We start from the raw sequence: 15,237 nt of genomic DNA, 5'->3' as shown, positions 1-15,237 counted from the left end.
TATTAACATCAGAGCTATGGAAAAGAGGTTAAGAATGCACTCTCCTCCTCAGATTTTGGGGTTTTCTTCTCTGTTTTCTACCATTAAAGCACCACTGAATAGCAACTGCACTATTTCAGCTCCACTCACAAAGCATTTTGGATTCTGGAGGCAAAGGAGTGATTTATTTCAGCACCATTTAGAAGCATTAGGTGTGCCAAGAGATTATGATATGCCAAAAAAGCTGCAAACATTCAGTACAAAAACAAAACCCGTGATGCTGCTGCTGCAAGTTGGGTTAAATATAGAAACCAGGTTTGGTGGGAAAAAAAGCAGCCAGCCAGAAAAATGAGTGCAATGTTTGCCTGGTCCATACAGAGACACAGGTGCCACGAGGGGAATTGTTCCAGCAGATCAAAATAAAACCCAATTCTTGGAGTTTCATGAGCTTTCCTACACTGAGACACCCATCAAGGATTTAATAATAATATTTATATTGTTTAATTATTATATAAGAATAATTTAATAATAATAAATGGAAAAAATTAATATTTTGGTTCAATATTGAGTCACTGTCACTGAATTACTGTTAGTGAAAAATGCAATGAAACTCATGGATAATTTGTAAGGTCTGAGTCTTAGATCACTATCAGTTCCCAGCCACTCTGTTATCACCAGCTCTGGAGGCCAAACCTCTCATTCTTCATCCTTTTGTTGAAGTTTTAGCAAATTAATTATCTCCTTTAATCCTGGAAAAATCAACAGCACCAAAAAAAATCTCTTCCTTCACCCTTGTTTGATGTGAAGCTCATAAATCGATGCTCCACAAGATCTCAGCTTTACCCTTCCCAGATTTTAACTCTCTTGCATTTCTAACTCTTCTTCAGTGAAATTCCTGGATTTCTGGAGTTCAGGTTTCCCTCTCCAGTGCTTTCAGCAGCTGCTGCTTTTATAGTGGATATAATGGATGCCAATTTTACCATGAGCACGATATTTCCAGTTTGAGCTGCCTGTGGATCACTGGCACTCCAAAATTCAGAATGCTCATGGCTCTTGCACCTCACAGACCTCTGGCAGCTCGTCCTGGCTGCCCATTTTTCTTGGGAGCATTCAAGGGGAAAGGAATTTTATGTTCTCTAAAGCCCCTGATGGCAAAAAATAAAACACAACCCCCACGAGAGGTCAAGAGGGCAGCGAAAAAAAGTCCTGACACCATCATCCTCTGGAAAGATCCCCGTGTGAGCTGTAAATACAGGCTCTGTTTCTCTGCATCTCCAAAGCTCACGATTCACTGACTGCTCGGAAATTGGGTAAGTGTATTTTTTTTAATTTTTTTTTTAATTTTTTTTTTCTCTTACCCAAACTTGACTAACCGCTTTTAAATGTATGGTTGGAAAATCTGGCTTGCACAGCAGACCTCACAGTCATTCTCCCAGTGAAATTCAATCCTCTTGGTTTATTTCATTTTACCTAAGACACCACTGAAGGAAAAATGGGTTTGGAGTAGATAAATCTCTTTCCATCCATGCCTATAGTTTTTTAAAACAGAAAAACTTGAGGGATTGGGTTTTTTCCCCCCTTCAGCTGTAATTCAGAGGCTGTTTTCTCCTCCCTGTTTCCCACTGAACACAAGGAAAAAGTCCCTTGTGAGGAGCAGGTCCCTGGGTTTCCTTTGGCTGTGACTGGGTGTCTTTGCTCGCTGTGTTTGATAAGTGACCCAGACAGCCAGCAGTGATTTCCTGCAGGTCTCTCTGCCCTGTGCTGGGATTGCAGCCTGGGAGGTTTTTCAACAAGCACTCTCAGCCCCCATTTTTAATCAGGCTTCCACCAGGACAGGCCAAGAAGAAGTTGTAAAGTCAGAAGGAACGCTGGCATCGGTTCTGTGGCTCACAACAGAGCAGAGGTTGTCTCCCTTCCATTTTCTGCAAACTCCCCCTTTTTTTTTGTTGACCACACACAAATGGTTCTAATCAGCTTCCAAAAGGCTCTCGTTGGCATTTTAAGATGTTTGCTCTTTGCATTCTTCTCTACAACCCCCTTTCCCTCCTCATCTGAAAGCAGAGAGGATGTTGAAAAAACCGACGATTTTTTTTTTCTTTTCTTTCTTCCCTTTTTATTTTTCTTCTCCCCGAGCAATTTCGGTTTTCCATTAGCTGAACACTTCTATTGAAGGGTGTTGTGCAACGAGAGTGCAACGGATATGGAAACCTCTTTATTATGCTTGGAATGTCACTTTGGACATTTGTTTGAGTTGGACCATGCGAGGCACGGCCATGGCAAGAACAAGGCAGGAGTTTCCTTCTCCAATGACCCTTCCTCTGCTAATGGGGCTCAGGCTGTCAGGCTGATCCCTGCTCCTCCCTCACAGGTGAATCCAGGTGCTTGTGCATCCAGCTGGGAGCTCACAATGACCCTGTCAATCAATTACCCCAGAGGGATAATTAGGGATCATCTTCCAATGCAGAATCCTTCAATCACACCCCAGAGGAAGCTGTTAAAGGTTTTTTCCCCCTCTGACAGCACTGAGCTGTCGAGGACATGGAGAAAAGTTCAAAGTTCCTCAGGAAAGAGAAAAGGAAAGATGGTTTTTGGCGTGAGGGATGTTGTGGCTTCCCTCAAAGTGTGCTGAGGAATAGAAAGCAAGGAAAAGAAGAGGATGTAATGGCCAGTGACTGAGCACATGTGCCTCGTCCAAAAGATTTCCTTCTCTGCTACAATATTGTCAGTAAAATATATTCCTTTATATAAACAAAAATAACCCCCAGAAAATGAGCCTTTGGCATAGGCCGGTAAAATCACACATTCTGAGCTGGGCCAGGCCAAGATGGAAAAATACTCAGTCTATTTTTCCTAAAATCTGCCATATTTCTTCACTCTCCTTTTCCTTTTTTATTTTTTTTCTCTCTTCTTTCATCCCCCTGGCATGAATGTGTCAGCAAAATTCTCGGGTTCTGCAGGTGTGTTCCATCCCCTCCAGGTGAAAGCACAGTGGTCCTCAGTGACTTCTATGAAGTGAAGCCCAATGGATCTGGTTTTGGCTGGAGGAACATCAAATGTTAATAAAAACCCCTCCAGAGAAAAGATTTCCAAACCCTCAGAGAGAAATTTCTCCTGGGAACGATTTCTACAGATGGTCCGCATGTCCCAGTCCCTGGTTTTCTGAAATTATTTTTTGCCTGGAAGATCCTTGGTTCCAGCAGGGTTTTGATTAGACTTTACTCAATCATTCATTTACAGGATTGATCAAAGCTCCAGAGAGCCCTGGAAAATATTTAGATGTTGGCCCATGAGAGAATGGCACAGATTTATAGGAAAAATAGGTAGAGAAGCTGAAGATGTTAATGGCTCAAATGAGTGTCAATTCACAACCTTGAATGAGGAGAAATTTTAAAACAAAAAAATATTCCTAAAATTTTAAAGGTTTATGTGCTCATCTGCAGTTCAAGAAGAAAATCAAAGAAGAACAAAAAGGAAAGAACAGGAAGGAGAATTCTTTCTCCCTGTCATCTGGAGAGGTGGCCTTTTCAAGGACAGAATAAAATGAGTTAGACCTGTAGGTGTTATTTAGGCACAAAGAGATGAACATTTGGCTTCTTCAGGTAATCCAAACTGGATAATGGTAAATAGCACCTTCACAACCACAAAATAACCAGGAAGAAATTATTTTATGGAGTAGTATCCCCAAAACCCAGTTGTTCCAATGTCCAACAGGAGTAGTTAATGATCAGTGCAAACTGTACAAAGCAAAAGAGTTGCTAAAATTAGGAAGAATTGTTTTTGTGCAATAAGAGCATCTGGTCTTGTGTCTTCCTGCAGGTTGGAGAAATCTGGTTTATCCTGCATAATTTTTTTCCCTTTTCCCTCTTCCTCAGGGCCAGCTACTCAGCAACAGCAGCATAGGGAACATGACAATATAATGCTCTGTTTTCATTATTTTGAGCTAATTTTGCTTTGCTATTTTTAACTACTGTAAATGCTACTGCCACAGGGAATAGGTAGAAGTGTTTGGCCATTTTAGCAGACTGGAAAAGAAAGGGAATGAACTTTTGCGTGCAGTGGGATATTACCCTTGCCAACACTTAAACGAAATGGGTTTGCCTGTGTTATTGTAGGACCATAATAATGTAATTACACAGCACTAGCAGAGGGTTTTACATCTCTGCAGCAGCCTGACATTAATCTGTGCAGTAGCTAAATATTATATCCCCTTCACAGACTAGGGGAGTGAGGAGAAGAGTAAATCTCTAGGATCATAAAGGAGATTATAGCTGAAGTGCAGCTGGGAGGAGGCAAAGTTCTCCCTGTAGGAATAAAAGACAGCCCTAGGGATGCTCTGCTGCCTTAGGCAATTGTTAAGGTAAAATATTCTCTTGGCCTTTCTTTTTTTTTGGCTTGTGACAGATAAATCAACCTGCTTCAGGAGTTTACAGGGCTGGTATTGTGCTTCATGGTGAGTCCTCTACACTCTGCAAAGCTGGGCAATTGATCACTTATCTGAGTTTGATGCATTTATTCTTTCATCTCTGTGAGAGATCTGTGCTTTATGGAGTTCCTGAGATAATTGTTTACAGGGACCACAGTGCTTGTGTCCCTCCTGTTCCACAGCCCCACAATTGTAAGGCTGTCCATGACAAAGCAGAGGATTTATTCAGTTTTTAACTGTCTGGTTTTGGTGGTTTTTTCCCTTTATGGTCAGCACCCATTTGTCCAACACTGTACAAGGCACGTGCGTCAGCAAGGCCTTGGCACCTGTGATGAGACTCCTGAAAATCTGTCCCTACTCTTTACAAACTTACATCCCTCCTCTATAATCACTCCCCAAACACAGCCACCTTCCCCAAAAATCCTGTCTGCATTAACCCCATCATCCTCAGAGGCTCTGGACACATCCTTTCATCAGCATTTCCACATCCAGATTCCACCCTGTCCTCCTTTCCTGGACATCAACCCCAGGGAGAGTTTGCAAAATTAACTGAATGCCAGCAGCCTGGTGGAAGGGCATAGGTAGGAATTTCTTCTGGCTTCACTGATGGATGAAACAGCCTCTGTGGGCCTAAAATGATTTGTCTTTTCCTCATTCCTGGAGGCCCACTCGCCTCCAGCATCCATGGAAGAGGCCATTTCTATTAATAGCTCTCAGGCCTTGCATTTCCTGCATCCAAAGTGCTAATGCAAGCCCCTTCCTGCTAACCCTCCAGGGGAAAAGGCAATTTCCTCTGTCTCCCCATCCCTATCTGTACATCTGGCCAGCCGACCTTCTGGATGTTTCTGTCCTGTGGCAGATTTACATGAAACATCTGCTGCTCCTCGCTGGGGTAGGTGTTGAGCAGGGAAAGCTGCAGGCTGACTCAGGACAATGAGGGTTTCTCCCTGCCCAGACGACTCTTCCCGTTCTCTGGAAGGGAAATTGCAGTCAGACCTTTGGCCCTGCTTGACTTCTCTTCCTGCTGCCTCTGCCCGAGCCACGCTTCCTCTGGGGCCTGCTCCCTGAAATCCTCCATCCTGCCTAATTACTGCCTCATCCTGAAGCCGAGGGCAGCCCTGACAGCTCAAAGGATGGGATCTGGGGATTTGGGTCTCTGCAGATGTTGATATGGGATCACTTGGAGGGGATAAAGGTGTGAGGTATGTCCTGTGTACACACAGCCCCTCACGAGCAGAGCTGTCTTTTGTGGTGGCTTTGATCTGTCCCTTTATTGTTGAAATTTTCTTGATGTAGGAGCCAGGTATTGATCCATCCCCTTCTCCATGCACTGCACACAAAGCCACAGAGTACAGACTCCATCATTTTCACAGAATCACCAGTTTGGAAGAGACCTTCAAGATCATCAAGTCCAGCCCAGCCCCAACACCTCAACTAAACCCTGGCCCCCAGTGCCACATCCAGGCTTTGTTAAACACACCCAGGGATGGGGACTCCACCACCTCCCCGGGCAGAGAATTCCAGAACTTTATCACCCTTTCTGTGAAGAACTTTTTCCTGATATCCATGCTATATTTCCCTTGGCACAGCTTGAGACTGTGTGCTCTGGTTCTGTCAGTGCTGCCAGGAGAAAGAGCCCAGCGCCAGCTGAGCACAGCCGCCTTTTAGGAGTTGTAGGGAGTGGTAAGGTCACCCCTGAGTCTCATTTTCTCCAGGCTGAACAATCCCAGGTGTCCTGGGAACTGGACTGCTGGACATGTCCCAGTGCAAACCAGGGGCTGTGCCACCAGCACTGCTCAACATCCACACTCTGAATGCAGAAGGGCTTTCATCTCCTTTTGACCCCAAAAGACGGTGGTAGAGCTTGTTCAGGTGATGCAAGAGTTAACCTTCCCTCTGCTCTGTCTCCTGTCCCTGTCCCAGCCTCTCTCCTCTTCCTGGAGTGACTGTCACATGCCTGTGACCCCTTCAGAGGGAATCAGGATAAATCCTCCCCATGTCTCAGCCCCAAGGCCTCCCTGGGGTGCTGAACCATCCTGACCCTGTCCTGAACCATCCTGATCCCATCCTGAACCATCCTGACCCTGTCCCAAACCATCCTGTTCCAGTCCTGAGCCATCCTGATCCTGTCCTTGGCAAGAGGAGGGACTGAGCTGCCTGCTGAGCAGGCCAGGGGCTGTTCCAAGGGCAATGCCAACCACAGGGAAAGTGTAATTTGCAATTTTTTGTTTCCACTCATTTAGGAAGCAGAGGGGAAGGAGGGGGTTGTGTGCTGGGATTCTGATGAAGTCTAGCACTTTTGAGGGAAATGGAATAGCAAGTTTTGGGGGGTACATTTCCCATTTTTTTGCTAAGTTTGTCTTTTCTGCAGTGATTATGATACATGAAATGCCAGCAACATTTGGTTTCCATTCCCCCAAAGAGACATTTGTTTCCAGACTAATAAATCTGAATCTGAATGTTCAACCTACTGAAAAAGCTGGTGCCAGCATGACCTGTTTATGTCTCCTGTGTCTCAGTTTTCCTGTTTGAGGAACAAACTCTCTGTTATAAGGTTTGTCAAGGTTTAAAATGACAAGGTTTGGATCTGTCAGGGGATCCAAATCCATGAATTAGATAAAAAAGGACATGAAAGGAATTATTTTTCCTGTAAATGGAAGCATTTTTATAGAGGATCTGTCTGCAGGATGGTTTGGATGGTTTTGCCTCAGTGAAGTGTTGGCTGCTGAACTCTTTCCTCCTGACAAGAAACACCTCGACAGCAGCTAATTAAATATTGTGATTTCATCTGGCGCCTTTGTTTACAGTGGGGCATTATCTTTAACAGCATCTATTTATAATGATCTCCACGAGATAATAAACAGTGCTATCCTATTAACAGGGACCTCAGGGTTCAGCCAGCAGCAAGAGGAGCCTGCCAAAAGAGCTAGGTGGCCTTCTGTGCAGCCCAGAGCACAGCTGATGCTCGGGTTTATGTCCCTATATTGCTGTGTTCCTGTTCAAATAAATACACATTAAAGGTGTGAAGAGAAGTTCAGTGATGTGTGTGCAACCCCAGAAGCATTTGAGGTGCTCCCAAAGGGGAATGGCACCATGAACTCTATCCCAGCAGGCAGCTCCAGAAGAGTAAAGCAAAAAAACTTGGATTTTAAATGAGAAACATAATAATATTTTCCTGAGAAATCTGTACTCTCCTGGAGCCATCGGATGGGGAGGAAGGAGAGTCCTTCACCTTCCCCATCCTAAATCTGGGAGGGTTTGGTGTGGAGGAATCTGAGGATGAGCTCTGCCCCATCACAGCTCTGGGGGCCCAAGAACATCTCCACACAAAGTCTCTTCCAAATGATAAAATAATTAAAAGAATACATTCCTGCCAAGCTATGGCCCACCTGGGATAAGGAAGCTCCTCCACGTTTTCCTGTGAATGCTGCCACATTCCAGAAGCCAGACAGAGGCAGTACATGCAAGGAGTAACTGGTTTGGGAGTGATTTCCATGATTTTGGGGCTGGGAGGGGCTTTGTGTACTCCCTGCCTTGGTGCTGGTCCTCCACCCCAGCCAAAAGGGAGTTTTGGGAGCAGATCCAGCCCCTGGAGCAGCTCCTGTGTTGGATGGAGTGAGGGTTGGAACCTTTGGTGGGGCAGACAGCGATCCCTGTGTTCATCCACGCACAGGATTCCCCACACAAACAAATCCCTTTTCATGCAAACAGGGCCTGCCCAGGAAACTCAGTGCCCCCCACCAGGGAAAAGCCCATCCTGTTCCAGTGCCCAGCGCATGGCACATCCCACCAGAAAGCTTCCCACTGCTTTCATCCCATTATTTATTGCTTGTTCCGTGTGCCCTGGAGGAGATGGTTTTGCCCAACATCTTCCATTTTCTAAGCCAAAGGAGCCTCTGTAAATGCCTCCTGTCACTGCTGGGCTCTGTGCATGTTATACTGGACACCATCACCATGGCTATGAGCAGTAATTATGGTAATTATGTGCCTAATTGCTTAGGTGGTGTTTTAATTACAGCCCCAATTCAGCCATGGGCAAGCACTTTGGATTTGCTTCTCTTTGGAGTCAACAAACCCAAACTTTCAGGAGACCTCACTGTACCACACAGCACCTTTTGTCCAGCACCATCCTTAACATCCAGGCCATCTGGGAGGCAAGAACAAACATCCTGCTGAAAGGCAGGTCCTGCTGGAAATGGGTAGGAATTTCCAGCCTAAATTTCCAAGCAGATGGTTCACCCTGAAGCAGCAGTGAGGGTCATGAGAGGACACAGCAGCCGGGGAGGACATGGAAGATGTAGGGCACAGGAAGGATTGTGTTCTGTGCTTCTTCTCACAGACAACAGGGGAGGAGTATTGCAGCTGTAAAATAAATTCTGCTTTGGAGAAATGTTCAAAGAGCTCCTGTGCATGATCCTGGGGCTGTGTGGGATTCACAGCAGTGCAGCCCTGCTGGATCTGCACCACCACGAGACTCCCTGTTGAGGAGGACTGAGAAGCTCTAAATGTCTGCTTAGGAGATAAATCCCAGCCTGGAAAAATCTCTGCCTAAACAGCCTGGGAGTTCCCAAAGTGGGTTCTATGACAGGGTGTATGATGTTCAAAAAACATGTGAAATCCAGCTGCTGAAGGACACCACGCTTCTGGAGTAACCCTTAATAAAACTGAATTTCTGAGTACCTTCAGTTCCTGACAACTCCTCTTCTCATGAGGATATGTATGAATATTAACACACCATGTATTAATCCCATTTTCCAAACTCCTTTTCCTGTACAGTGGAAATACATGGAGAAAAAGGGGGAAATCTCACTTGTCAGTTCCAAGGCATCAAGGAAAGCGAGCAGGGAAGGGTGGCCAGCTCAGACACATCAGAGGGAGCTGAATGTTCTTCAGGACCGTTGAAACATGAGATGTTCAGATAAGAACCCTTTAAGATGGGCTTGGAGGGGATTTATGACCCTGGAGACTTCACTGAGCCTTTCCATAGGTTTCCCTGCAGTTCACAGAACAGCAGAGACCTAATTCACAGCCCAGCACTAAAAACTTGGACTTCCCTCAAAGAAAATGGAGGGGAGAAAAAAAAAAAGATATCAAAGAGATCAAAACTGGGTTTGCCTTAACATCAGAGATCAGATGGTGGCAAGGGCCTCAAAAGAAGAAAAGGCTTCAATTTTTTCTCTTGCCAGTGTCCAACCTGTAAAAATTAATGTGTCAACAGCCCCAAGAAAATATTGTCCCTGTGACCTTCTTATTCCCCCTCAATTGGAGGCTGCTGCTCATCATAAAAATGTTTTCTCTTGGTATTTCACATGACAGATTTGTAGGAAAAGCCATTACATTAACACAGCATTATTTGATTTTCTGCACTGAATTACCCATTGCAGAAATCTTTATTCAGGGGCTAAAAAGATCAAAATTCCCCCCCTACAAACCCTCCCTCCTCTGCTGAAATCTCAGCCCTTTTGCTCCGTGGCTTGAAATATTAATTCTTTTTGGGGTGGGAGGTAAGTTTATAAAGTGGCTGAAAGGATACTTTTCATCTCCTAGCCAGGGGTATATATTTATTTATTTTATTTATTTTTTTAATGAGACTCCAGCTGAAGACTAACACTTGACTTTAGCAACTGCTGAGGAAAACTTATTAGCAGGGTGATATATAGGATCCTTTTACTTCACAGATGGGCTCTCCCAGGTTCAAAAGAAAACGAGCTCTCAAGTAGCCTGTTCTTTACAAAAATAATAAAGTTTGACTTCAGGACAATGGTATGTGCCCTCAGGGCTGCTTCCCAGATCAGAGGGGGTTTGGGAGAGGCAAAAGATGTGCCCTGAATGCACGGGTGAGCTCCTTCCACAGCCCTTTCTCCACAGCACTAATGAACATTGGGGATCTGCTAAAAACACTGGGGATCTGCTAAAAATACTGGGGATCTGCTAATGAACAATGGGGATCTGCTGAAACCACTGGGGATCTGCTGATAAACACTGGGAATCTGCTAATGAACATTGGGGATCTGCTAAAAACACTGGGGATCTGCTGATAAACACTGGGAATCTGCTAATGAACAATGGGGATCTGCTAATAAACACTGGGGATCTGCTAAAAACACTGGGGATCTGCTGATAAAAACTGGGGATCTGCTAAAAACTCTGGGGATCTGCTGATAAACACTGGGGATCTGCTAAAAACACTGGGGATCTGCTGATAAACACTGGGGATCTGCTAAAAACACTGGGGATCTGCTAAAAACACTGGGGATCTGCTGATAAAAACTGGGGATCTGCTAAAAACTCTGGGGATCTGCTGATAAAAACTGGGGATCTGCTAAAAACACTGGGGATCTGCTGATAAACACTGGGGATCTGCTAATGAACAATGGGGATCTGCTAAAAACTCTGGGGATCTGCTAAAAACACTGGGGATCTGCTGAAAACACGGGGGATCTGCTAAAAACTCGGGGGATCTGCCAAAAACTCTGGGGATCTGCTAATAAACAATGGGGATCTGCTAAAAATACTGGGGATCTGCTGATAAACAATGAGGGTCTGCTATAAACACTGGGAATGTGCTCAAAAACACGGAAGATCTGCTAAAAAACACCAGGGATCTGTTAAAAAACACTGAGGATCTGCTAAAACATTGGGGAGCTGCTCAAAAACTCCAGGGATCTGCTCAAAAACATTTGGGATCTCCTCAAAACCACCAGGGATCTGCTCAAAACCACAGCAGCTGGTGGTATTTGGCCATTGTTTCCACAGGGAATAAATCCTTACCCACAGGAATTACCTTTATTCTGATCTGACGTGGATACTTCCCATCTATATCCCCCTGCACGGTCAAATTTTGGAGTTTTAAAACTTCACCCACAAATTTACAGGTCACACAGAGGATTGCTGTGGGACAAAGTGTAAAGGATATCAGGAAATTTTTTTCTTAGAAAGGATTGTCCAGCCCTGACAGCAGCAGAGTCCCCATCCCTGGAGGGATTTTAAAGCCACGTGGATGTGGCACTTGGGGACATGGTTGGCCTTGGCAGTGCTGAGGGAATGGTTGGACCCAGAAATCCATTTCCAGCCTAAATGATTCTATGATTGCAGCTTCTTATTCCTTTTTATTCCTTTATTTTAATTTATTTTATTCAATTATAAACAAATAAATATTCTAACAAATATAATATTAACTATATAATAATAATAACTATAATATTTTAATTTAATTCCATTTCTTTTAATTTTATTCATGTGTTTATCTGAATAAAATTTTATAAGATGTTTATCCCTTATTGTATAAGACTTTATAATTTTATAATATGTTTATCCCTCAATTCCCAGCCTGTGGAGCTGGAGAACTTGGATGCTTGTGGAAACGTGTCAGGCTGTTCTTAGGGAAGGGGACACTTTGCCATCCTTCACTGGTTATGGCTGTTGGCAGGGAGCAAGCCCAAAATTCACCATTCCTGCTCCAGAATAATAACACTGTCCATTAATGATGCACTTATGAACACTTAATAAAGGCTATGTTTATTTATATGTACAAAACAGCCATTTTAATAAATGGCAAATCATTTTTATAGAGACCAGAAGTTGCTCATAGCCCAGGTTTATAAACAGCTATAAAACCTCAGTTTGATGTGTTTTAACTGATGTTTGACACATTCTAATCATGTTTGCAATTTTCTTATAAAAATCTCCTAAATATTTATTTTCCATTTATAAGGCATTTAGAAGGGGAAGCATTACTCTAAAATATGGCTGTTGCATACAGATTTAGGATGCCTGAATAATTTGTTTATTTGCTCTCAGTCCTCATTTCTAAATGAACCGGCTCATTTCCTTTTTATTTATTAATTTTATTTTTTTTTTGGACAGATTTTCCAGTACAAAAAATCAATGCAACATTTAAGGTCTGGATTGTGTGTTTTTGTGCCAATATCACTGGTTATGGATGTGCAATTAAAATTTTTCATTAAATTAATTAACTACTATTAAAGTAACCCATAATGTGCTGTGGTCAGCGTGCAGGGAAACAGGAATATTTGAAATTCCCCCAGTCAGCACCAGTTCAAGCTCCAGTTCACCTCCCAGCAGAGCAGCATCTCCTCCCCACCCTGTGCCAGCCCTGAGCTGCCTTTGCTGTGGCTGTGCTGTTTCACACGTGCCTCACAGCAGAGCAGCTCTCTCCTCTCCATTTCCATGGATAATCCCTGCAGATATCACTGCTCCATGGAATCCTCGCCCTATTTTTGGTGTCCTGGCCAGCCTTTCCCATCTGGCAGCTCGTGCTTCGAGCACAGCCAGCAGGATGTTTCCATCTGGCCCCCCCAGCCAAGCAATTTTCCACCCTTGTGTAGCATTTTAGGATATTCAACCACACAGTTCCAGGGAAATTTGTTATGACAGACTCCCCAAGGGCTGCTTTTCACTCCTCTTCCCTCTCCCTGGCTGCTGAGATGGACCTTACAGGGAAAATCCCCCAGTGCTGGAGGGGCACAGTGGGATGGACCTGGAAGGTCGACTCTGCCTCTTGCCAGCAGCTGGAAAAAAGTGCTGGCTCAGCCTCTCTGCCACCCTCTCTGCCTCTATTTAGAGTGATGGGACATGTCTTGATGACTGGAAAAGCCTTCTCTCCCTTCTATCCCCTCCACACGGAGAAAAGGAAAAAATCTGGCAAGAAAATAGGACCAAAATAAAGGAACACGGCAAGAAAAAGGGAGAGGAGTGTGGCTGAATCTCAGAATGCAAATCAGACAGAAAGTGCCTGTCCAGTTCTGGGAATGAGAAAGAGAAGGGGAATTTCCACTGAATTTATCCCTCCTTTGCACAGATCCCAAAATCTCCAGTGGCTTTCTCTAACTGTTCCATTTCTGAAGGGTTTTGAAAAATGCCAGGGGCACAAACAAGCAATGAGTGATTTTCTTGTGCTCCTCTCCTCCTGTGGGTAGCACTAGGAATCCTCTTGCTCCCACCCTGTACTGTTCCAGAGACTTAAATCTGTTTCTCTCTATGCACAACCCAAATTTCAATTCTTCTGGAAAATGTGAAGAGCTCAGGCTGCCTGGACTCCTCAGTCTGCAGTGATCTCAAAGCCAAGCCAGGATAATAATTTTCAGGAAAACATAGCTTTAAAATATAATAAGTTATTTTCATTATTTAAAATAAAACTTTACATTCAGCATAATTTTTTTCTTTTTTTACCCAATCTCAATTGTATCCATAGAGGCACAGCTGAGAATCGATAGCAGCTATTGGGAAGGACACAGCAACAGCAGGGTGTGGGTTTGGCAGTGAGGTTTTTTTGGGATGAGGATGGAAATGTGTTTTGAGATGCTGGAGCCATCTGGGGGGTAGGAACAGCACAATAAAGGAACACGTGTCCTCAGCGTGCACAGCAGGATATTTTCAGGGAGGTTTTGGTAGGTTGCTGCAGAGCTCTTGAAATTACTTCTCATTTAATCCTGCCAAGAGAGCCAACACCCTCAAAACCTCTGATTTAACACTGCCCTTGTTGCAGTCAGTGGTAATTTTTTTCTCACTTTTTTTCTCACTTGCAGTGGAGTTCATGACTCCATAACTACACAGGGCTCAGAATTACAGAAAGAGCAATTTCAAGAAAATGTCTAAAATATGTTTTCTGGGCTTGTCAAGGCTATAATCTTGGTGTCCTCCAGAGCTGTAAGTGGTTACAAAATCGAAGGAATTTACCCAACCAAATCTGACCTCTTGTAAGTCTCCAGCGGGTACAGGGTAGGGTGCAAACACCACATGTGGAAGAAAGGGAGGTATTTTAGTGTGTGCAGTTTGTTCTTAAGCTTCTGAAAATTATCGGTGCTATGAAAAGCTCTTTGTGAGCTGCAAAATCCAAGCGACAAGTCGACTCTTCGTGAATTATTTAGCCTCAAAATAATATTAACAATAACAATAACAATAACAATAAACCTAAAAAATGGAAATGGCTGCTAAGCTCTGTAATCAATTCTTCCCTCATTGTAAATCTTGTGTGGTCTCATTTCTGCTCAGCCTCGAAACAGGAAATGTTGTTTTCAAAGGAATGGTTACAAGGGAACTCTTTGTTATTTGTCCGTGAAACGCTTCACACAACGCAGCCTTAATCCTGGATTAAGTAGGTGCTGCTGCAGCACAGGAATTAATTGCATCACGTGGGGGAGCATTATTATTGATGAGCAGAGTGACAGCAGAAATAACAATATTAGTTAAGGATTATTGAGCAGGAGAGCTTCACCTTGGAAGGAGTTTCTCAGGAAATCAGGCTGCTGTGGCTTCTGAGCTGCGGCAGGCTCCAAAAAAGAAGAATAAATGTCCAGAGGTTTCATGAATGCAGAGACTGCTGCTCCTGGTTCTCTTAGAATCGGACTCACAGACTGGTTTGGGTTGGAAGAGACCTTAAAGATCATCCAGTGTCACTCCTGCCATGGGTGGGACACCTTCCACTATCCCAGGTGGCTCCAAGTCCCATCCAACCTTGGACACTTCCAGGGATGAGGCAGCCACAGCTTCTCTGGGCAAAATTGTCTCCTGGGGTTTTACTTTTAGGAAAACCTCTACTTTTCCTTGCTCCCAGCATATTCTGGAGAAAACAAAAGAGCAGTGGCTGTTTGTCCCCGGTGACAATGAGATTTTTGTTGGAAGGACAAATTTGCATGGAAAATGCCTGATCCAGACAGGATGGGAGAGCTCAGGAGCTGAGCTTGCCTCTGTAATTCTCTTCTAAATCTGGGAAAGGGGTGTTCAAGGCTTCTCCCAGTGGAACTTTAAATATTTGAATCTCCTTCCCTAATAAACTGCTTTCCTAATAAACTGCTACCATATGTAAATGGAAA

This window comes from Passer montanus, unplaced genomic scaffold (genome assembly GCF_014805655.1).
Source record: "Passer montanus isolate IOZ18808 unplaced genomic scaffold, ASM1480565v1 scaffold45, whole genome shotgun sequence".
Classification (NCBI taxonomy): domain Eukaryota; kingdom Metazoa; phylum Chordata; class Aves; order Passeriformes; family Passeridae; genus Passer; species Passer montanus.
This window is presented reverse-complemented; position numbering follows the sequence as displayed.